Here is a 25,039-nt window from a genome sequence, read left to right as displayed (position 1 = left end):
AGGTCAAAGTCCAAGTTAATGAAATAAAACGTGAAGAAAAGATTAGAGAAAAAAGGATAAAAAGGAATGAGCAAAGTCTCCAAGAAATGTGGGACTATGTGAAAAGACCAAATTTACGTTTGATAGGTGTACCTGAATGCGACGGAGAGAATGAATCCAAGCTGGAAAATACCCTTCAGGATATTATTCAGGAAAATTTTCCTAAACTAGCAAAGCAGGTCAACATTCAACCCCAGGTAATACAGAGAACACCACAAAGATATTCCTCAAGAAGAGCAACCCCAAGGCACATAATCGTTAGATTCACCAGGGTTGAAACGAAGGAGAGGATACTAAGGGCAGCCAGAGAGAAAGGTCGGATAACCCACAAAGGCAAGCCTATCAGACTTACAGCAGATCTCTCGGCAGAAACTCTACAGGCCAGAAGAGAGTGGGGGCCAATATTCAACATCCTCAAAGAACAGAACCTTCAGCCCAGAATTTCATATCCAGCCAAACTAAGCTTCACAACTGAAGGAAAAATAAAATCTTTTATGAACAAGCAAGAACTCAGAGATTTTATTACCACCAGGCCTGCTTTACAAGAGCTTCTGAAAGAAGCATTATACACAGAAAGAAACAACCAGTATTAGCCTTTCTAAAAATACACCAAAAAGTAAAGAGCACCAACATAAAGAAGAATTTACACCAACAAATGGATAAAACAGCCAGTCAACATCAAATGGCAGTAACCCTAAATTTAAATTGACTAAATTCCCAATCAAAAGACACAGCCAAAACCCAACGGCATGTTACATCCAGACCTGTTTCACATGCAAGGATACACAAAGACTCAAAACAAAGGGATGGAGAAAGATTTACCAACCAAATGGAGAGCAAAAATAAATAATAAATAAATAAAAAGCAGGAGTTGCAATTCTTATATCGGATAAAATAGATTTTAAAGCAACAAAGATATAGTGGTAAAAGGATCAATGCAACAACAAGAGCTAACGATCCTAACACCCAGATAGGAGACTTAGATTCAATGAGACAGAAAATTAATAAGGATATCAAGGACTCGAACTCAGATCCAGAACAAGTAAACTTAATCAATATTTATAGAGCTCTCCACTTCAAATACACAAAATATACATTCTTGTCAATACCACATCACACCTACCCATTAGTTTAAATAAAACATTGATTGGCCATTATTAATACCCAATTTTTTTCAAAATAAAGCAATATTTCCATTTACTCTCCCTCTTTCTTCCTCTCCTTTACTTATTTTTTTTTTCTTTCCTTCTCTCAAAAAAAAAGAAATCAACTTGTAAACCTCTAGATCCAGGTCGGCAATGTCTCTTTCATTGCTTGATTTCCTTTCTTCCCTTCCCTCCCTCCCCGCTTCCTCCCTTCCTTCCTTCCTTCATCCCTTCCTTCCTCCCTACCGTCCTTCTTCCCTTCCTTCCTGCCTTCCTCCCCCCCCCAAAAAAAAAGAAAAATATGCTTCAAGCCAAAATATAATTTTTTATTCTCTTAAATGTTTCTCTTTCCTTCCCAAGAAAATACAAATACTAGGTATTTCAAGATATACTAATTATAGATCACAGTAGTGATCTAGGTTGCTTTAATAGGAGCATATTAGGTCCAAATAAATTTAAGTTAAAAAATGGCTTTTCCAGGTTTTAATATGTAACAGCAGATGAAAGTAAAAATGTTCAGATTTGTGCTCCCCATCCTCTGGATCTTAACCTCAATCCCTGTGGGTCAGCCATGACACTCAGCCATCCTGCCTCCTGTCTTCCTCTCTTCTGGCAGTGATCCAGTGCCTAGGCCTCTGCAGGTCTTGGTTTGAAAATCACTGGTTACTTAGAATTCTAAGCAGATTGTTGAGAATGATTAGGAGGAGGTATTTGAAGCACTCTTAGCATATCATTACTATCACTGTCATCATCATTATCATCAGCATCTTTAGAAAACACTAAAAACTAAATGTTCATAAGCAGTCTGTGCAAGGTTGAGCATAGAGCAAGATAAATAGTGACTTTATTCTAAGAAAGAGAGCCCAGTCTCACAGGCCCAGAAAACAAACATAGGATGAAATCATTTCACAAATTCATGAAGGGTCAATATTTTATTATCCATTCCATTTAAAGCACATACTTTGCCCCAGTCAACAGTGCTGAGAGAAGGGGATGGGTTTAGGAATGGCTGGCCTCCCATCTATTACAAATTCAAGGAGAAAGATGCAGGACATGGGAGAGGTGGTAGGGACTTCCTGGTCTTCAGCATTGACTACCTCCCAAGGTATAGTTGAGCAGTCACGGAGGCCTCCAGACTTTGGTGCAACTATGTTCTTCTAGCCCAGAATGTTATTAAAATGTGGATTCTGATTCAGTAGGTCTAGGATAGGGGCAAAATTCTACCCTTCTATCAAGCCCCCAGCTGATGTCCATGGACCACACTTTGAGGAAAAAGGGTCTAGAGAAGCATCTTTATTGTGTTAAAATGCATACATTTACGTGTTACATCTACCCGGACAGGAAAGACAATATTTGGGACATCTGTCTCATCAATTGAAAGCAATGAGAAATTCTGTCTACTTCCCAGTTCCTAACAATGGCTAGACAAAGCTATTTATTTTTTAGGGACCATGATAGAGTAACAGAAAATCTTCATATATATATACATATATATATATGTATATATATGTGTGTTATACAGTGTATTATATATTAAGAGTCTATAACAAACAAAACACATTCAAATACGTGTGTATATATAAAACATTTTTCACCCAGCAAGAAATGCTGCTTACTATGTTATGATAATAATATGTTGTTATAATCATATGTAACATATACTATTATACAGTATATGGAATATACTATAACTTATGTAAGAATTCCAACATTAAAGAAGACTTTCCTGCCAGACAAACACAGATCGAATTTTACATCAAGATTTGAAAAGAAAGACAATGTAACGACACAACTTTAGTTTGTTCATTCATTAAAACAGGAAGCATTTAGAGTGACCATCATATATCAGGCACTGGAAAAGAATCAGGGTAAGGTCCACACTCTGTGGTGGGATATGGGGATTCAGAACCTAGTGTAAGAAGCAAACATACATTTCTAAGGAGCATGACAACTTTGATAACAGATCTCTTTACTGAAGTTTTCTTTCTATATTGAAGAAGAGTCTGACTCATTATCAAGCCTGAGAAGACATTCAGTTTACAAACATATATTGAAATGGTCAATAATGCAGGTGTAGAATGAGAAATAATTATTATTTTATTATTTTTTAGATAGAGTCTCATTCTGTTGCCCAGGCTGGAGTGCAGTGGCTCAATTTCGGCTCCTTGCAACCTCCCACTCCCAAGTTCAAATAATTCTTGTGCCTCAGTCTTTCAAATAGCTAGGATTACAGGCACACACCACCATACCCAGCTAATTTTTGTATTTTTAGTAGGGATAGGGTTTTGTCACGTTGGCCAGGCTGGTGTCAAACTCCTGCCTGCCTTACCCTCCTAAAGTGCTAAGATTACAGGCGTGCACCACCATACCCCACCAAAAATTATTGCCCCAGCAGATGGCTGTTGTCTTAATAGAGGAAAATGTCTAATAGTATGAAGAAGTCAAAAGTCCCATTTTGCTAAATAACTTAAGTGAATGAAATAAAACCACCAATTCTTGACAACCTACCAGATTGAATCTCCTGTGAAAACTAACTTTTGTAGTTTTTAAATAGCATATATTTCTTTTTCCTTTTCTGAGGCCCTTTACTCAATATATTAACTTGGACTGTGGACATTAGCTGAGATTTTTCTCTCTTGGATAGATAATAATTTCCATGGAAAGTCTTGAAAGCAATTATAGATCTTATCCGTATAATAATATCTTTCCTCTAAGGAGTTCTAATAAATTTAATCTCGATTTTCTCAGATGAACGACCAAAAAGTGAACTAAAGTCCTCAGGACTGCAGCTGGACCTATAGGACTTTTGTGAGAACCGCCGGAAAAAAAAAAAAAAGCATTTCCCCAGGCAGTTGAGTTAAGAAGAAGACATCCCTTCCAAGGAGCTTCAATCCAGCGTCATGACTCAGGGCTTAATCTCAACCTCCTTTACTCTCTCAGTTGGTGCTCACAGATAAACCCATGTGACTTCCTGAATCCCCTCAGTTTAGAAGACCTTCTTTTGAATTTGACAACAAATTAGACAAATGACAATCTAATCTGTACTCCAGAGAGCTTGGTAAAAGCTCTCAGGGGACCAGATGTTTTAGGCGCTGTTTAAGTAGTCAATAAAAGCAGGAAGAGACAAAGTAAAGCTCAGTAAAGTTTATAAAAGCCACCAATGGGGCAAATGTATGAATGGGACTGGGGTGGAGGAAGCATCTCAGAGAACAGGTACCTGGTTCCTGGGGATTTGTCGTTCTTTCCTGAAAGAAGATCATCTAGGGTAACCCAACGCATCCTCCATCATCTTTTTAACTAACTTGCCTTCATCATACATGGAAAAGAAACCAACACTGGATGTCCTACTATAGATATTCAAATACACTTCAGTGGACTGGCACTATGTGAGTCAGTCTTAGCTCACGCTTTTATGATAAAACACCATAGACTGCGTGGCTTAAATGGCTAATGTTCATTTCTAATAGCTCTGGAGGCTGGGATGGATTCCAGGATCCAGGTGCCAGCAGATTTGGTGTCTGCGAGGGGACTCTTCCTGGTTTGCAAATGGCACCTTCCTGCTGTATTCTCACATTGGCTGAGAGAAATCATCTCTATCGTGTCTCTTCTTATAAAGCCACAAATCCTATTATGAGGGCTCCACTCTTATGACCTAATCGCCTCCCAAAGAAGTCCTAACCTCCAAATACCATCACATTGGGGATTTAGGTTTCAATGTGTGAATTTGTGGCAGGCTGTAGAGCATTCAGTCCACAGCAGTCAGAAAGCCTTAATATAATTTTAGGGGATGAATAGAAATAAAAGAGAGATTTGAAAAACTGGCCTATCTAGGTGATCAAAGCACTTTCTAAACCTCACTGTTGTTCAGAATTCACACAGGCTTGCCTAGTGCCCACTTGTGTCCAGCTTTCATTTCCATGATATCACTTAATCCTGATAATGATACCTTGAGTAACTTGGGTAGATTTTTTTTTGGAATGGAGTCTCGCTCTGTCGTCCAGGCTGGAGTGCAGTGGCACGATCTCGGCTCACTGCAACCTCTGCCTCTCAGGTTCAAGCAATTCTCCTGCCTCAGCCTCCTGAGTACCTGGGATTACAGGCATGTGCCACCATGCCTGGCTAATTATTTTGTATTTTTAGTAGAAACGGGTTTTCACCATAGTGACCAGGCTGGTCTTGAACTCCTGACCTGGTGATTGTTAAAACACATGTTTTGAATGAAGAGACTCCCCAAACAGGCTTTGTGTGAGCAACATGGCTCTTTATTTACCTGGGTGCAGGTGGGCTGAGGCTGAAAAGGGTGTCCTCGATGGGCTCAATGTCCTGGGGAAGTTCCGCTGGACAATCAGGGATAATGGCGAATGGTGGTGGGGGCAAGGGGGGAGGTGATCAGCTGAGGCAGGCAGGACTTCATACTTTTTGGGTCTGGGCTTGCACATGGAGGCCTGATGCACTCCTTTTCCCTATCTTCTTGAAGTCCTACATCTGACAGCAACTATTTACTCAAATTTATTTCTTTCCATTTTTCCCATTTGTTTCTCCAAAAATCATTTTTTAAAAAAGACCTGGGGCCAAATGCAACAGCTAACACCTGTAGACCCAACACATAGGGAGGCCAACGCAGAAGGATTGCTTGAGGCCAGGAGTTTGAGACCAGCCTGAACAGCACAGCAAGACCTTTTCTCTACCAGAAATAAAATACTTAGCTGGGTATGTTGGTGCATGACTCCTAGGTACTCAAGAGGCTAAGGTAGGATGCTCACTTGAGACCAGGAAGTAGAGGCCACAGTGAGCAATGATTGCACCACTGCACTTCAGCCTGGGCAACAGAGCAAGACTCCCTGTCTCTTAAAAAAAAAAAAAAGAAAGAAAAGGAAAAAAAGAGCAACCTGGGATCTAAACAAATACACAAGAGTAGAGAGTCGGTCAATATGTATTAGTAGAATGTACGCCTTGGTTACACTTGCTTGGGTCAATTTCCATACCTCAGACAAGCACTTGCTCTCACATTGGGTCCAGAGCTCCTCTGGTTGGACATTGTATTCACAGCCATGTTCCAGTTAAAAAAACAGAATTGAGGCCTAAAGCCTTTGATTCAAACCCCAATCCCATCACTTAACTGCTGTTTGCATTTGGACAAGTTACTTTGTTTTTATGAACATTTATTCTTCAACCGTAAAAACAGGAATTAAAAAAATCCTATCTCAGGCCGGCGTGGTTACTCACGCCTATAATCCCAGCACTCTGGAATACCAAGGCAGGCAAATCACTGTCAGGCAGACCCAGAAAGTCTAAAGTCCCGCGTGCCACTCTGATCACACCACTGCCCCCCACCCGGCTTCCCCTACCTCCCCCGCCTGCATTTGCCATTATCCCTGATTGCCCAGCGGAGCTTCCATGGACATCGAGCTTCTCACCCCACCCGGCCATCTTAACTGTTCTTGCTGTGTGAGTATCCCTCCGCCACCATATCCCTCCGCCCCACCCTACCATCTTAACTACTTTTACACCTTTCCCCACCTGCCATTGTAACTGAACTTATGGTAATGTATACTCCTTGCCCCTACCTCCACCACTGTAACTGATCTTACTCCTAACACCCCTGCCCCCCCAAAAGATTTGCCCCAACCTATAAAACCAACTCCTGTCCCACTGCCCTTCGCTGACACCTTTTTTGGCCTCAGCCTACCTGCACCCAGGTGTATAAACAACCATGTTGCTCAGGCAAAGCCTGTTTGGGGTGTCTCTTCATTCCAAGTGTGCATTTTAACAGAGTGTGTTGTGTTATGCAATAAAATTTGCCTCCATCGTTGACATCTCTGAGTCTTCATGGAAGATTTTCATATTTCTTGGTGAGTTTGTTTGATGAGACATGTGTTTCCTTGGAATGTAACCATGTACCAAGATTGACCATGAGGTAGTCCAATTATCTTGAGTTACACAGCAAATAAGAAGTCTAGAATCCTGGATCAGTCCATCCCCTATCTCAGTCCACTTCTGATTAATATCTACTTCCTAGGTTTTCATGCACCCTGGTTTTCACCTCCTACATAACATCAGGTAACATGTGGGGCTTTTTGATTTACCCAGGCTTGAATCTGCAGGATGTTCACCTTGTTCCATTGTTCTTTTAGAAAAGGATATTTTAAAGGGGTTTGTGGTCAGAGAGTATTTTAGGTATTCTCTATCCCCTGGTCCCCTGTGGCTCAGCCTTAAAGAAATACTCTCTGTGACAGTAGTTGGCTTCTTTGTCCTTAGAAGGCATCGAAAGAGCAGAGTAAATAAAGCAATATTCTTAGTGAAGAAACCACCCAAAGTCACCATTGACTTGTAGATTTCTTACATTAGATTGCTGTCTTACATTAGAACAGCCTGCATGGGAACCAGGACCCATGGCAATGAAGGGAAAGAGAGGCCTGAGAGGCAGGGCACAGATGGGATGGAAAAACCTTAAGGTCACTGCTCCTCAGTAATTACTTAAACATCTTAAATGAGGCATTTTTAAAATGTGTTCAGCAAGGTCATTAGCTGTGTATGGAGCAAGGCTTATTTTTAAAGTTTTGACGTAGTCCGTGGAATGCTTTGTTCCTAATTTAGAGCACTTGTCCTGAGAGTTCCAAATCTTCTGCATTGGCTACCACTCACCCCGTGTTTCACTCATGGCAGGCCAAAATCCACTTGGGGTGATGTCCAAGAATCCACAGAGTTCAGCAGCTCCAGGGGTAGCCAGTGGGGCCTCAGAGAGAGGTTGTTTGGGGCTGATTTAGAAAGGAACTCAGCTTTTCAAAAAGACCTCTAGGATATGAGAGTTGGGGTTAATTTCAGTAATCATTCACTTCTTTCCCCTTTCTATTGCTGGTGGAGTGTCCTTCTTGTCCTTTGAGCGTGTGCTTGGCCTTGTGACTTGCTTTGCTCAATGATATGTTAGCAGATGCTAGGCAAACAGAGGCCTCAGTGGAACTTGTGCAGTTAGGCTTGGCTCTTGTATCCTGCTGTGAGGAGAGCTGCTGCTGGATAGATGCTGCTCCTTCTACCCGAATCTCAGCAAAAAAAACACAGAGGGAGAGGACCTGAATGTAAGCCATAGTTTAGCTGTGTCACAGCCTAAAGCACAACCATTCAGCTGAGCCCAGCCTAGATTAGCCAGCCCCCCAAAATAAAATGTGATATTAAGAATTGTTGTAAGTTATTTGGATATTTGTTACATAACATTTTTACAACAATGGCTGACTAATAGAGTTAATGATTGCTATGTTTTTTTTCCTGCACCCGGGTGGACATTTATATAACAGAACACGATAGTTTAAAACTTTACACAAAATTTTTAAAAAGGCGGGGAGTGGGGGAGCGTTAATTATCTTAAATCTAGAACTCTGAGTCAAAAGAGTGGCTTTGGATACAAAGTGTTCTACCCTCTAACAAAAATGACAGCTGTCCCCTGCTGGAGAGCCAGGATTAGCAGACACCTAAGCATGGCCTTGGGGTACTTACATTAATTGATTTTGCCCTAGTAGCTTGGAGAGTCCACTGAAATCCTCCAACCCGTAAACACTACCTTAAAAAGTGTCTAGAAAGTTATAAGTTTAAATGGAAAAATGTATATTTTTAACTTCTTTAAAAAAAAAATCCATATTTGGTCAATGATATATTAGCAGATGTGAGGCAGAGGCCATAGTGGAACTTGTGCAGTTAGGCTTGGCTCTGGCATTCTGGTGATCTGCTGTGAGGAGAGTTGCTGCTGGATAGATGCTGATCCTTCTGCCTGAATCTCAGAAAAAACACAGAGGGAGAAAACCTGAATGTAAGCCAAGGGAAATACTGTGCCTGCATTGTATTCTGATAATACATATGAGAGCTGACTGTCTGTTCCCTCTAAACTCGGTGTGTGCTTCTCAGTTTACTGAAGTCCTTGCCATGTTCTGTTACTCAAATCCAGCTGTCTCATGTGGTTTTGTTACTTGCCTTAACCTTGCAGGCACTGAGATTTGTGGCATCTACTAGCTCAACAACCCTTCACCTCATTTTAAGGAGTTTACAGAAGTAAAAGAAGGCACAATTGCTTAGCTCAGAGTAGACGCTCAAAAGCATGATCATACATTGGTTTTCCTGGGTGATACCTGATGTCCTGGGCTCATATATCAATTTGCAAGATAACTTATAGAGTTGTGTATGGCAGTTGTTACGGGCTTTCAGCTGAGACCTCAGCTGGGTCTCTCAACTGGGGCACCTCACATGGCTGCTCTGTATGATCTGGGCTTGCTCACGGAATAGAGGCCCCTGGGTAGTCAGGTTTCTTGTATGGTTGCTCAGGGTGTCCCAAGCTCCAAGGCAGAAGCTGTATCTGTTGCCTTGTTTGATTTAGCTTTGGAAGCCACACAGCACCACTGTCACCTTATTCTAATGGTCACAATCTTGCCCAGATTCAGGACAGGGGACATAGACACCTCTTAGTGCTCAATGACTAGGTAAAACATAGCAAAGCCAAGATTAGGACCAAGACTGCTTACTCTATTGAAAGTTAGTTCTTCTGTACCAAGAAACCTTATACTACCTCATCCCCCATCACCTCTCTACCTGACAATATAACGTATGAGCATCTGTGTATTCTGAGAGCTATGCCATGCATGGTCTTCAGAAGTTTTTTGTAAAAATCTTGAAACTATGTGCAGATATGTTTTTGTGATATGCGTATATTGGTCAGAGTTCTCTGTTGCAGACATTGTTTAAGCATTTATTGAAGGGCATCAGATGACTCCCAGCAACTCTGAAAGGGTCTAAGAATCAGGCTTGAAAGTTGCACAGCTAGGGACACCTCCAAAGTTACGCTGCACAGTGCTTCAGGGAATACTCTGATGCCCCAACTCCTGGACAGAGTCGCTGCACCTCACTTAGCTGCCATGCACCATGATTTATCAGTACCTCTGTCCACTCAGTGCTGTGTCTGAAATCTCAATGTCTTTATCTTCATCCTAGCCAGAGTGGATCTGTGAGTACATGCTTCTGAATATCATTTGCTTTCAAATAGCTGTTTATTTTATTTATTTATTTATTTATTTATTTAAGATGGGGTTTTGCCATGTTGGTCAGGCTGGTCTTGAACTCCTGACCTCAGGTCATCCGCCCGCCTTATCCTCCAAAGTGCTTGGATTACAGGCGTGAGCCATTACACCCAGCCTCAAATAGCTGTCTTATGTGTATCTACCTGAATAGTTGATCCTGGACTACGTGTCTGTGCCATAGATGCAAACATGGGAAGTGAATTTTTAGTTTCTACTCTGGAGGTATGCAGATTAATACAGGGGAACAATTCTCAAACATAAGAACAATGTTTAGGCCCGGCATGGTGGCTCATGCCTGTAATTCCTGCACTTTGGGAGGCTGAGGCAAGCAGATCACCTGAGATTGGGAGTTCGAGAACCAGCCTGGCTAACATGGTAAAAACCTGTCTCTACCAAAAATACAAAAATTAGCTGGGCTTGGTGATACAGGCCTATAATCCTAGCTACTCAGGAAGCTGAGGGAGGAGAATCACTTGAACCTGAGAGGCAGAGGTTGCAGTGAGCTGGGATTGTGCCACTGTGCTCCAATCTGGACGACAGAGTGAGACTCCATCTCAAAAAAATAAAAATAAAAAACAGTGTTTATAAAGTGCCGAGGAGGCAAAAAGCATGAAAAAGTCTACTATGTGAATGTTTACATATGTGTGATTTTCTGAATCAAGTTTCTTAGTTTTCATCAGAATCTCTAAGAGATTCCTAATCTCCGCTATTAAGAAGCTTTGTCACATGGACTCCCCTTGTATAAACACAGATTTGTGTGCTTGAGTCCATTATATATGAATCCATTATACTTTTCAGAATTGAGAGCTATGAGGCCCAATTATCTCTACTCCAATAATATAAACAATTAGTAAAAATCAGATGGATATTGGAGTGCTTTCTTTCTTTTTTTTTGAGTGATATTTTTGTTCCATTATTAAATCGCTGTTTTTGTGTTCCTCTTTAGGATGTTGATAAAGAACAAAGTTCACTAAAGCCTTGATTAACAAGGATGTTTATTTTAATAGATTTTGTTTGTTTGACTTCTACTTTCAGAATAACATAACAAAAACGAAAGAAAACACAAATCACAGAAAGCTCCCAATAAGGCTTTGTTCTAAAAATATGCTTTTAGAGAAGGCTTCGATTAGGAATACATCAGCTCAATTTTCTAGAATTTCTAATACTTAATGTGCAAGCAAATTCCTTGGAGACTCAGTAAATGCTCAAGTATACAAAAAAAAAAATCAACTTTCTCTCACTATATCATGAGGGATGGTAGGAATGCAGAGTAAAAAATTTTGGGAGATTCCACATGAAAAATAAGATTAGAACTCAAAGGAATCTCAAATCTAAGGCACAGAGAGGGCATATTTTGTGCAAGACCAGCAAATTCATGGCAGAGTATGAACTGGAATTGAAGACTTTTTGTTCCCAACCTGGTGTCCTTTCTTCTGAAACACCCCTAGGAGGGTTTGTAACAATGATTTTGTGCAAGTTAGTTACTGCTACATAACAACCACTCCACAATTTAGCAGCTAAAACCAGAAGTCATTCATGAATGCTTACAAGTTTGCAGATTGGCTTGAAAGTTCTGCTGCTTTGGTCCAGCTCTGCTTCCTTAGCTGGGGGCTTGCCCAGCGGGGCTGTCATCTGCTGCTTGGCTGGCGGGCTGAACTGATCCTGGTTGGGCTCTATCATATATTAGGTCCTTCAGCTGGAAAAATGAGGTCAACTCTACCTTCTCCTCCAGCAGGGTAGCAAAGACCTGTTGTCATGGTGGTGACAAGATTCCAAAAAAAAAAGGCCTAATCTGGGACTTAGAATAATAGAGTAACTCACTCTCTTAGCCAAGGTCTATCTTAAGATGAGCCCAGACTCAGGGATAGAGAAGAGACATAGCCTCTTCACGGCAGGATCTGCAAAGTCACATTACAAAATTACAGGAAGACTGTGAAGAATTAGTTGCATTTTTTGCAATCAATCTACCACAGGTTAATTAATTTATTCAACCTTTATTAATTGTCATTAATTGTGCCTGGCCCAGTGCTACTATAAGCCCTGGGGATAAAATAAAGAATAATTGATCTTATACTGATTTCTTAGTGAAAAATATAATGTAATCAAAACATCTATTTCCTTAGGCAATTTGATGATTCAGGGTCAGACTTCATATCACTGTCCAGAAAGCCATTAGTGCTTAAATTCTGTATTATACCTTCTATTAAAAAACACATAGAAATTCAGGAGTAATTTAGGGTACATAAATTAAAATTGGTATTGTTGAGAATAATTGACTTCTCAGAGGTGCAGCCAACAGGGAACTGTCAGGCTAGATGAGTTTTTACACATCTTAGAGAGAAACTAGAGCTCTGGGTGCTAAATTTAGCTTACAAGGCTATCATACATACATTTGACAACTTGAAGGTCTTTAGATTATAGATGAAGGTTTTGCCATCCCTACCTGATATTTTTCTATCTAATTGCTATGAGTGTGAGGCTATGGAGTGTCCCCAAACAACAAATGAACCACTTCACTTTTATACTTTGATTGTCTACTTTCCCCAGGAGATTAGGAGTAAAAATTTCATGTTAAGCCAGATGCAGGGCTAGGTCTGGGTAACACTGAAAGTGTTTTTCAGAAAAAAATAGTTAAAAATGTTCAAATATGCCCAGTAGGAACTGAGTAACTCTTCTGAGACAACTAAAATACTAAGTAAAATAGAAAACAAAACCTTTTCTTAAAAATAATGAACATGACAGATAGCATGTAATTATCAGGCCAAACTCTAAGAGGAATCTAGAATCCAGAGAGGTAAGTAGAACACCAAAGCCATTGTATACCAATCCTGGCAAATTTGAACTTCAATTTTGATGGCCCCATGGGACAGATAAAAATGAAAGTCTGAGTTAATTTAGATCAGAAAGTCTAATAGGAGGTCATTTGACCATTAAGCTGGTGCCCCAAAGGGTTCAAAATTAGGATAAAGAAAAATTAGAAGTAATGTTAACACTGTCTTTATGATAGGGCCTGCAAAGAAACTTTTGCTGATTCTTAGCCAGGGAAAAAGTTTCCCAAAAAGGTTTTATCTACAAAACTGGCCTCACAAGAAATCTTATTCTTAAAATGAGATATTGTATTCCTTAGTGGTTTAGAGACATTAAGAAACCAAACCAAATCAAACATAAGCAAACACTAAAGAGATATAGATTAGCTACTCTTCCAGGCACAATGTAGAAACAAACAAATTCTTTCTGTCAGAAGGCACTTCCATCCTGGGTCACAGAGAATGGCTATAAATAATTTTTCAAGGAAAATAAGTACTACTCAGTAAAAAACACACAAGAAAATAAAGCACTCCAAGCAAGAACCAGTATAAACTAACCTGTGAAGTTGACATTTATAAAACATCATACCATGCATAAAGAAAAAAAGATAAGTAGAAATAATTTTCAGGGAACAGAAAATTATGAAAAGTGATCTAGCACTTCTAAAAGAATACCGGAAGAAACACCTAGGAATAAAAATATGCAATAACTGAAATAAAAAGCAAATAATTCAATAGATAGACTTAGCAGATTAGACACAGCTGAAAAGAGAATCATTAAACTGGAAGATAATTTGGAAGAAATGAGAACTAGTAAGTTCACTGAAAATGGTAGCTTTCTCAGAGGTCATTATAAAGTTAATGTGCTGAATGACATAAGAAAGAACTTGCCAAAAGCAGAGAGGATTTGAGAAGCCATGAACAGCTGGAATAGCTAATTTAATATAAGTGGTTATCTAATCTCCATTTGCATTAGGTAGTGTTTAGACAGACAGTAAATAAGACAAACAACATAAACAATGGCTTTCTTTCCTCAGCATTAGATTCCAACATATGATAAGTAGAATAATTCAATATACTGGACGACAGACCACTATGGGCCATTGGAATAGAAAGGACAGTGTATGGCATTAAGCACATTAAGGTAAATATTCAGGTATGTCCAAGTCTTAGAAGCAGAAGAAGGGCAAATTTGGGAATTTAAGAAACCATTATCAGCAAGGTTTTAAGCAATGAGTAGAAAAATCAGTGGTCATCATGGGAATCTCTAAGGCAGCTCCTTCTCCATCATAGTTGGCCAGTGGAACAATCTTTTATCTTTTATGTCATATAGGTGTGTATTCCATTAGGTCTTAAAGGACATTTTGGATAAGCTCAGTCATTTTGGGTATAAATGACTATCTTCATGAATTCAGAAGCCTTTGGTAGGCTGTTTTTATATACTCAATAATTAATTTTTTTAGTGCCCATCTGCTAAGAAAAACTCACTGTTTGCAGTTGTAGCTAAATTCCAAGAGCCTTACATAGTGCCAAGATATGCCAGAAGGAGAACGTCAATGTCATCTTTCTTTGCAGCCTCTACTGAGACATCCACCACCCTACCTTGGTGCTGTCCTCCTAGTCCATTTAAATTCAATAGTTCTCACTGCTTTGTCTGTTTCAGCCTTGGGAATCCTGGAATGTTTTTGTTGTTTCCATGCCACATTAGAATATAGGAATTTATTCAAGCTGCCTGAGTACAACTTGCTAAGGTTGACTGTGGTCCCTCTGGGGTCTCATTCTTTCTTCGGTGTTTTGCATGAAGAGGCTAAATTCCTTTCTCAGGAACCTCTCACACTTATATTTTTGATACATCCTCCATGTCTGTTTATTTTTCCCAGATCAGGCAGAGGTTGTTTTGCTTCATGATTTCTCTCAACACTTTGTCCATAACTGGAATCCTTTCCATTCCTCTGAGTGTTTAGACTTTTGAATGAGAAAAGACAGGAAGAGATTCACAAACTTTCAGCTTTCCACCTTACTGCTTTTATTCTCTGAGGCATGGAACACAGAAAGGCTTGACTTTTGAGTAAATGAAAGATCAGATGGTATATTAGTCTATTCTTGAGCTGCTGTAAAGAAATACCTGAGGCTGGGCAATTGATTTTTAAAAACTGAGGTTTAATTAGCTCACAGTTTGACAGGCTGTACAGGAAGAATAGTGCTGGCATCTGCTCAGCTTCCGTTGACGGCCACAGGGAGCTCTTACTCATGGTGGAAGGCAAAGGGAAAGCCAGCATGTCACATGATCAGAATGGGAGCAAGAGACAGAGAGAGAAAGGAGGTCTCGGACATTTCGACAACCAGGTCAGATGTGAACTAACTGAGCAAGAACTCACTTATCACAAAGGGGATGGCGCTAAACCATTTATGAGGAATCTACCCCAGTGATTCAATCACCTCCCACCAGGCCTCACCTCCAACATTGAGAATCACATTTCAACATGAGATTTGGATAGAACAAACATCCAAACCATATAAAATAGGGACAATACTACATTATTTAATATTTTTGAAATTATCCAGCAGCGTATGTTTGGAAACAGTACTGTCCTGGATCTAGGCAAGAGAAGTGCTTGCCTTGGGTCTCATGCTTTAGAGGTCTTAACTCTGGCCTTTTCCTGGTTGTGTCTCCTACACAAGGAGAAATCTGTTGGGCCTACAGCATATGCCGAACTGAAAGCAACATACACTTTTTAGACTACATCCAGCACCCTAGAATTCCTGGCCCAAATGTTTCTAAGCCCAATTCTAGGGCTGGCATAGGCTTTGTTCCTGGGTCCTTCCATTTGAGGATGAGTCAAGCTTTAATTATGTTCTCACATAAGTCTCAGAGTTAGGCAAGGGGGTGCCTTGAGGTTTGACAGTTAAAGATCTGTAATTCCTAGTGCATAGGTAGTTTTATGGAAATCAGTTTACCTGACTCTTCTGTGTATGTTACTTACAGATGGAATGTAACCTTTCTTGACATGTTGAGTGTTAGGATGTAGCCCTTAGCCTTCTTCAGAGATCGTTTGGGAAAAATCTCTATTCACATAAAAAGTTTTTTAATTTCTGCCTGAGGATGCTTTCTGGCCACAGGAGAATCCTTGGCTAATAGATTGCACAAGTTGGAAGTGTTAAGGAGCTAGTGCCTCAGCAGAAAGCCTCAACCAATGAGTGATGGGAATTGGTGGGTATATGTCCTAGCTTCTTCATGTTTTGGTGAATTAACTGTGAGGGGTGCACCTAAGGCCTTCTGAGCTTGGCTGTGGGGCTTGAGCTCTTTTGTTCACAGTGAAAAGAGAAAGAAAATAGAATAAATCAACTGGGAATTGAGGGAAATTTTAGGGGCTGGTCTATATAACAATCATAAACAGGGACATGAAAAAATGGGGAAAGGAAACACTTCGTAATGTGTTGTGAATCAATCCTAATTTGGCATTTTTAATAGAGATTTTAGTACAAATTCATCTCCCAAATAAACAACTTGAACTCATAAACTGTCTCTTGGGTTATATTCTAGGTTCTAAATCGTGGGGTGGCCGTTGCTGCATGTAAGTTGCAAGTGAGGACAAAAAGATGGTAAATGCCATTCGATGCTGAAGACCCTCTGCCACTATCAGGGGTTTGTGTGTGTGTCTGTGTGTGTGTGTGTGTGTGTGTGTGTGTGTGTGAATGCAAGCGTGCATACTTGTACAGCATTAACCCAGCTGTGAGAAAAGAGAAATAGACCCTTCCTTCTGTCAAACCATGTTAGGATACAGAGTATCCTATACAGAGTAGAGACACAGAGGGTGGACTTCAAGATATAATTACCTAGGAACATGCACTTTAAATCTGACCGAGCCTACGGCAGAATCAATGCTTAGAATATAGTAGGTGTTTATTAAATATGTGTCGATTGAATATATTGCTGGAAAACATGTTAATGAAGGTGGAGCTGTAGCCTCTCCCAGCATAAAGATAATTCTATTTTGTCTGCTTTATTTGCGAGCTTTTGGAAGGCTGAATGAAGCAACACCAGAGCATTCAGAAAGAATACAATGATTCACATTGGAAAAATTAAATGATTCATGCAAAGATTAAAAAAATTAGAGTAAATCCAGAGATGAGGGTGAGGGGAGAAGAGGGAGCAGGGGAGCTGCACAGACTGGGTTTTAAGGGTGATTTGGGTGGCATTTTCTTTATCGGTGACAATCATGAGAGAGACAACAAGGGAAGGACAGCAGCTTTAAGAGACTGTGTGGTGCATTACGAATCAAATCTTACTTGGGCACTTTTTATAGCAAGTTTAATACAGACTTATCTCTGCTTTTCAACTATTTTTCTGGTGTTGGGCTATTTTTACTTTGAATACAATGCTGCCTGGAGATAGTACTTTTTTATTGGTTTTAAATAAATTAATATATAACCATAGATTCTTATAGAAGAGATAGGTTTTTGGAAGTAAAAAAAGAAAGAAAGAAAATTATGATATATCATTGATTCCAAGATATACTTTTGCCTTTGAACTTCCTGAAATTGAACTGGATGCCTTTATGTTTGATGAGGAGTCATAGTTTAATTGGTAATTTGTCTTCCTTTGTTACTGGTGTGTTTCTTATTGACACATCGAATTTCTTGACAGCATCAGTTGGAAAATGTGTTATGTAATTTGCTTCAACTTTTTACGTCTGTGTGGCTAAGACTGTCATTGCAATATTCAAACTATCACTCGTCCTTAATAAATACATTTCTTTTTCTGTAAGAAATTTACTGGATCCGAGTAAATACAACTTACATTTATCAGACTTTTTTTGAACTCTAATTTTAGAAGAAAGAGAACCCTGGGGAAATAAACAAACATTTGACATTTAGTAAAACAATAAACAGACAAATGGCTTTCTGGATTCACATAGAAACAACCAGAACAATTTCCTAAGTAACCTACAGCTATTCAGTAGCCTCAGGAAAAAAAAATAATTGAAAGATCCTTCCTAAGACAAGGTTTTGTGATGGACAGTCACAAAATTATGAGAGGACAAAAATCAAGAAATGCGACCTAGATTTAAAAATGAATATTCAACCAATTAAAAATGGGCAAAAGATTTGAACAGACATTTTGCTAAAGAAGATATACATATGGTCAAGCTACAAACCTTAGTAGAGAAATGCAAACGAAAGTCACAGTGAGATATTATTCCACATCCACTAGGATATTAATAATCAAAAAGATAAAAAACAAGTGTGAGCAAGACTATGGAGAGATTAAAAGCTTCATACCTTGCTGGATATATAAAGTGGCACGGCCACTTTGGCAGTTCCTTAAAGAGTTAAACATAGAGTTACCAAATGAACCAGCAATTCCAATCCTAAGTATACACCCTAAAGAAACTGGAAACATATTTCCACATAAAAACTTGCATGCAAATGTTCATAGCAGCATGACTCATAATAAGCAAAAATGGAAGCAACCCAAATGTCCATCAAGTGTGAATGAATTAAAAAAGTGGTTCCAATAAAATATTCTCCCACTACTAAAAAGAGGTAAATACTGATAGATGAATCTTGAAAACTTTATGGTAAGCGAAAAAAGCCAGATGCGAAGGTCATATTGTATAAATCCAATAGTATGAAATGTCCAGAATATACAAATCCACAGAGACAGAAAAAGAAATTGTGGTTTTCACGGGCTGAAGAGAGAATGTTTGGAGGAGGGAATGGGAAGTGTTTTCTCATGGGTATGAGGTTTCTTTTTGGGGCGATGAAAATCTCTGAAATTAGAGTGATGATTAATGAGAAACTCTGTGATTATACTAAAAACCATTGAAGTGAGTACTTTGTAAAACCGTGTTCTTTGTGGTACATAAATTATAAGGCTGTTATTTAAAAAATTAGCCAGGTTGTGCATGCCTGTAGTCCCATCTACTTAGGAAGCTGATGTGGGAGGATTGCTTGTACCCAGGAGTGAGAGGGTGCAGTGAGCTATGAATACACCGTGGCACTCCAGACTGGGTGACAGAGTGAGGTTATGCCTCTAAAAAAGTTAAATAACATAAGAGAGATGCAAATCAAAACCACATTGAGATACCATCTCACGCCAGTTAGAATGGCGATCATTAAAAAATCTGGAGACAACAGATGCTGGAGAGGATGTGGAGAAAAAGGAACACTTTTACACTGTTGGTGGGAGTGTAAATTAGTTCAACCATTGTGGAAGACAGTGTGGCGATTCCTCAAGGCCTTAGAAATAGAAATTCCATTTGACCCAGCAATCCTATTACTGGGTATATGTCCAAAAGACTATAAATCGTTCTACTATAAGGACACATGTACACGAATGTTCATTGCAGCACTGTTTACAATAGCAAAGACCTGGAATCAACCAAAATGCCCATTGATAATAGACTGGATTGGAAAAATGTGGCACATATACACCATGGAATATTATGCAGCAATCAGAAATGATGAGTTTGTGTCATTTGTAGGGACATGGATGAATCTGGAGAACATCATCCTCAGCAAACTGACACAAGAACAGAAAATGAAACACCGCATATTCTCACTCATAGGTGGGTGATGAAAAATGAGAACACATGGACACAGAAAGGGGAGTACTAAACACAGGGGTCTATTGGGGGGAAAAGGGGAGGGCCAGTGGGAGGGGGAGGTGGGGAGGGATAGCCTGGGGAGAAATGCCAAATGTGGGTGAAGGGGAGAAGAAAAGCAAAGCACACTGCCATGTGTGTATCTACGCAACTGTCTTGCATGCTCTGCTCATGTACCCCAAAACCTAAAATCCAATAAAAAATTAAAAAAAAAAAAGTTAAATAAAATATTAAAAAGAATAAAAGATCTATAATCAGAGAGAAACATAAAACAAACAGATAAAATATCCAGAGTGCTCAAAAAAGCAATTTAACCATATATGAATTGCTTCTGATTTTTGTCTTATGAGCAAAGAGAGGCTGCTTGGTGACCCCAGGATCCAAGGTGAGCCCCACTTTCTTCATCCGTGTCTCAGAACCTAATATGTGGTTTTATCAGTTACTAGCTCTTTTGTGTTGGTACCATAAGTCGAGGGCAAAGAGTGGTGGCTCCTGTGTGGTCTAGCCTTACTATTATAGTGTTGCTGATTCAGAAAGTATCTAAACATTGTAGCTTTGACTTAATGACATTTATTATTGAGATATCAGTTGTTTCTTTTTTTTGGGTGTTTTTTCATTTTTAGTTTTTGGTTGTTTGTTTATTTTTGAGACAGGGTCTTGTTCTAAGTCTCGCAGGTTGGAGACCAGTGCTGCAACCATGGCTCACTGCAGCATTGAATTTCTGGGCTCAAGTGATCCTTTCATGTCAGCCTTCCAAGTAGTTGGGACAGGTGCATGCCATTGTGCCCGGCTAATTTGTTTCTATTTTAGGAAATAGAAAAATAATTCTATTTAAAATACAACAAATCTTATGAGATTGCACCACACTGCCCAGGCTGGTCTTGATCTCTTGGGCTCAACCAATCCAACTGCCACTGCCTCCTAAAGTGTTAGGATTACAGGCATGAACCTTTGCACCTGGCCAGTGGTATTTTTCTTTACTGTAGCACTAATAGCTAGATAAGCAAACGTATTTATTCGCTGTAAGTGCAGTATTTATTAAGTGAGTGTGCAGATTCATTGCAAATGAGACATGACATATGACATAAATGGTGTCCACGGAGGATGTATTTTATTAGGAGGGCCATCACATGGAGTTAGTATGTACTCTCTATGTGGAAGAAACAACAAGGGGTTGGTGGGTTGATTACCTTAGTAACAATCCTGTGTCTATATTCTTTTCCTTGTGACATTGGAGGCTCCTTTTATTCTTTATCAGGGCTGGCATTTTGGTTTATTTTCACTGATAGAATGTGGTAGAAGTGACGGCGTGTGGTTCTGAGTTTAGACTTCAAGAGGCCTTGAGCACTTTTGTGTGTTCTTTAGATCCTGCCTGTGACATGCAAAAAAAGCCATACATTTCATACAATTGGATTTATACAATATGTAACCTTTTCGATCTGGCCTCTTTCACATAGCATAAAGTTTTCAAGATTCATCTGTGTTTTAGCCTGTATCAGTATTTAACTCTTTTTAATTGTTGGAGACTATTTTATGAGATACATATTTTATCTCCTGGAGGATGAGAAATCCTATGAATCCAAGTAAGCCCAGTTTTTTCAGCCACGGCCCCTGGACCTGTCAAAGAGCCCAGCCATGATCAGCCACCAGATATCTCTCAGCTTACTGTAGCTGCATAGATGAGCCGAGTTGAGACAAGCCCAGCCCAGATCAGCAGAGCCTTCTACCCAGCCATAAGCCCACAAATAATAAGTGGTAATTGTTTCAAACACTAGGTTTTGCTGTTGTTTGTTATGTAGCAGTGGGTAGCTGATACAGGATGCATTGGGAGAACAGATAAAGAGGCCTGACAGAAGCTTAGGTGGATCCAAGAAAGCTTCCTAGAGGAATTGACATTTATGCTATAAACTGAAAGATTTGTAGAGGTTAGCCAGGGAAAGTAGGGAACCAAAGAAGTGTGTGTGTGTGTGTGTGTGTGTGTGTGTGTGTGTGTGTGTGTGTGTTGGGGGAGTGGTTTAAGAGAAAGAGAAAGGATGGATGTGAGTAGTTGAAAGAAATTGTAGTTAAAAGCCCATGAAGTTGTATGGTCCATAAGGTTGCATAGGCTCAAGTGTGATTTGTAATACTGCTTTTGTTCACTGGTGTAGAAAACAAAGGAGGTGGAACAGCTTTGGAGGCAACACAAATTCAGCTTTATGCATACTGTGTGTGGCAGATTATGTATTTTTTAAAGATAGTCATGCCTATATGTACATTCCATTCCTCATATACTCCTTCAGGGTGATTAACTGTGTTCCCAGGGTAAGATGGGGTGTATGTTTGTTACTGCACCTTGAATCTGGGACCAGGCTTGTGATAGAACCAACGAATAGAGTCTGGCATAAGTGATGTGTGTAACTTTGAGGCTTGGTTATAAAATGTTGACAGTTTCTGTCTGGCTGTCTCAGGAGGCTCTTCTTTGGAATCCAGCTACCATATTGTGAAAAAGCCCAGGCCCAGGCTTCTCCATAGGGTGTTCCACCCCAAAGATCCAGCTAGGCTCCCACTTGATACAACATCAGCCATTAGGTGTGTGAGTGGATTCCAACCCTAGACTTCTAGTCTTCTGGCTAAGGCCCCAGATATCATAGAGACAAGCCATATCTACTTTCCCCTGTCTGAATTCCTGACTCAAAGGAGCTATGAGATAATATTTGATAAAATTCAACATTACTTTGTGAGAAAATGCCTAAAAAAACTGGATATAGAAGGAAAAGCCACATATGACAAACCTATAGCTAGTATCATGCTGAAGAGAAAAAAATGGAAAGTCCTCTAAGATTTGGAACAAGACAAGGATGCCCACTTGTACCACTATTGTTGAACGTAGTACTTTAAGTCTTAGCTAGAACAATCAGACAAGAAGAAGAAATAAATGGTATCCAATTGGAAAGGAAAAATCAAATTATCCTTGTTTGCAGATGATATAGTCTTATATTCGTAAAAAGCTAAAGACTCCAACAAAAATTATTAGAACTGAGAAATTCAATAAAGTTGCAGGATATAAAGTTAACATACAAAAAAATAGCATCTCTATATGCCAGCAGTGAACAATCTGAAAAAGACATCAAGAATATAATACCATTTATAATAGCTACAAGTAAAATACTTAGGAATAAATTTACATCAAAGAAGTGAAAGATCTCTGCAATGAAAACTACAAAACACTGATGCAAGAAATTGAGGAGGACACACAAAGAAGGAAAGATATTGCATGCTCATGGATTGGAAGAATAAATATTGTTAAACTGTCCATACTACCCAAAGCAATCTACAGATTTGTTGCAATCCCTATCAAAATACCAATAACATTCTCCACAGAAATAGAAAAAAAATCCCTAAAATATATATGAAACCACAAAAGACCCAGAATAGCCAAACCTATCATGAACAAAAAGAATGAAACTGGGGAGGTCGCATTACTATCTAACTTAAAATCATACTACGGCTATTACTATAGTAATCCAAACAGCATGGTGCTGGCATAGAAACAGACACATAGACCAATGAAACAGAGTAGAGAACCCAGAAATAAATCACTATATCTACAGTGAGTTCGTTTTCAACAAAGGTGCCAAGGACTCCTTAGAGAAAGGACAGGCTCTTCAATAAATGGTGCTGGGAAAACTGGATATCCATAAGCAGAAGAATAAAACTTGACCTGTATCTCTGACCATATACAAACATCAAATGAAAATGGACTAAACAGTTATATCTAAGACCTGAAACTATGAAACTACTAAGAGAAAATATTGGGGAAACTCTCCAGGAGATTGGAGTGGAAAAAGATTTCGTAAGTAATACCCTGAAAGTGCAGGCAACTGAGGCAAAAAAAAGTCAAATGGGATCAAGCAGGTTAAAAAGCTCCTCCACAGAAAAGGAAACAATCAACAAAGTGAAGAGAGAATCCACAGAGTGGGAGAAAACATTCTAAAACTTCCCATCTCACAAGGGATTAATAACCAGAATATATAAGTAGTTCAAACAACTCTATAGGAAAGAAACCTAATTATCCAACTTAAAAATTAACAAAAAATTTGAGTGGACATTTTTTCGAAAGATGACATGCAAAGGCCAGACAAGTACATGAAAATGTACTCAGCATCATTGATTTTCAGAGAAATGCAAATCAAACTACAATGAGATTTCATCTTATTTCAGTTAAGATGGCTTTTTCTTTCAGGTCAGATGGGTAATATACCAACGTTGTAACAAGGTTCAAGGTGGCGCATCTCACACAGGCACATGAATACCCAATCGTCATGCTCATGAACTACAAAAGGATCAGATGGCTTTTATCCTAAAGACAGGCAAAAATAAATGCTGGTGAGGATGAGGAGAAAAGGAAGGCCTTCTACACTATTGGTGGGAATGTAAATTAGTGCAAGCACTATGAAGCAGTTTGGAGATTCATCAGAAAACTAAAAATAGAGCTACCATATGATCCAGCAATCCCATTTCTGGGCATATACTCCAAAGAAGAGAAGTTAGTACATTGAATAGATACATGCACTATCACGTTTGTGGCAGCTCTGTTCACCACATCCAAGATTTGAAAGTAAACTAAGTGCCCATCAACAGAGGAATGGAAAAAGAAAATGTAACATATACACAATGGAGTAGTATTCAACCATTAAAAAATGAGATATTGGCCTATTCAGGGATTCAACTTCTTCCTGGTTTAATCTTGGGAGGGTGTAAATGTCCATGAATTTATCCATGTCTTCTAGGTTTACTGGTTTATTTGCCTAGAGGTGTTTCTAGTATTCTCTGATGGTAGTTTGTATTTCTGTGGGGTTGGTGGTGACTTCAAACTATACTACAAGGCTACAGTAATTAAAACAGCATGGTACTCATACCAAAACTGGGATATAGACCAATAGGACAGAACAGAGGCCTTGGAAGCAACACGACACTTCTACAACCATCTGATCTTTGACAAAGCTGACAAAAACAAGCAGTGGGGAAAGAATTCCCTATTTAATAAATGGTGATGGTAAAACTGGCTAGCCATCTGCAGAAAGTCAAAACTGGATCCTTTCCTTACACCTTATACAAAAATTAACTCCAGATGGATTAACAATTTAAACACAACACCTAACATCATAAAAACCCTAGAAGAAAACCTAGGCAATACTATTCAGGTCATAGGCATGGGCAGGACTTCATGACTAAAACACTAAAAGCAATGGTAACAAAAGCCAAAATAGACAAAGGGGATCTAAGTAAACTAAAGAGCTTCTGTGCAGCAAAATGAACTATAATTAGAGTGAACCAGCAACCAACAAAATGGGAAATTTTTTTTTGCAATCTATCCATCTGACAAAAAATCTATCCAGAAT

General features: G+C 39.3%; 1 long non-coding RNA gene and 1 other non-coding gene across 2 annotated transcripts; both read right to left on the bottom strand.

The window, feature by feature from the left end:
* Window positions 1–8,763: 8,763 nt before the first annotated feature.
* On the bottom strand, window positions 8,764–14,717 carry LOC118151074 (uncharacterized). The gene is made up of 3 exons (XR_013536335.1): window positions 14,539–14,717; window positions 11,792–11,990; window positions 8,764–8,946 (listed from the first exon to the last, which is right to left on the bottom strand). It is a non-coding gene; the product is annotated as an uncharacterized LOC118151074 (long non-coding RNA).
* Window positions 14,718–23,879: 9,162 nt separating this feature from the next.
* LOC118154395 (small nucleolar RNA U13) lies at window positions 23,880–23,982 on the bottom strand. Its single transcript, XR_004744259.1, has one exon. It is a non-coding gene; the product is annotated as a small nucleolar RNA U13 (small nucleolar RNA).
* Window positions 23,983–25,039: the final 1,057 nt, after the last annotated feature.

The sequence above is a fragment of the Callithrix jacchus genome, chromosome 5 (genome assembly GCF_049354715.1).
Source record: "Callithrix jacchus isolate 240 chromosome 5, calJac240_pri, whole genome shotgun sequence".
Classification (NCBI taxonomy): Eukaryota; Metazoa; Chordata; class Mammalia; order Primates; family Cebidae; genus Callithrix; species Callithrix jacchus.
The sequence above is the reverse complement of the archived record's forward strand: the minus strand, read 5'-3'. Positions and strand labels throughout refer to the sequence as shown.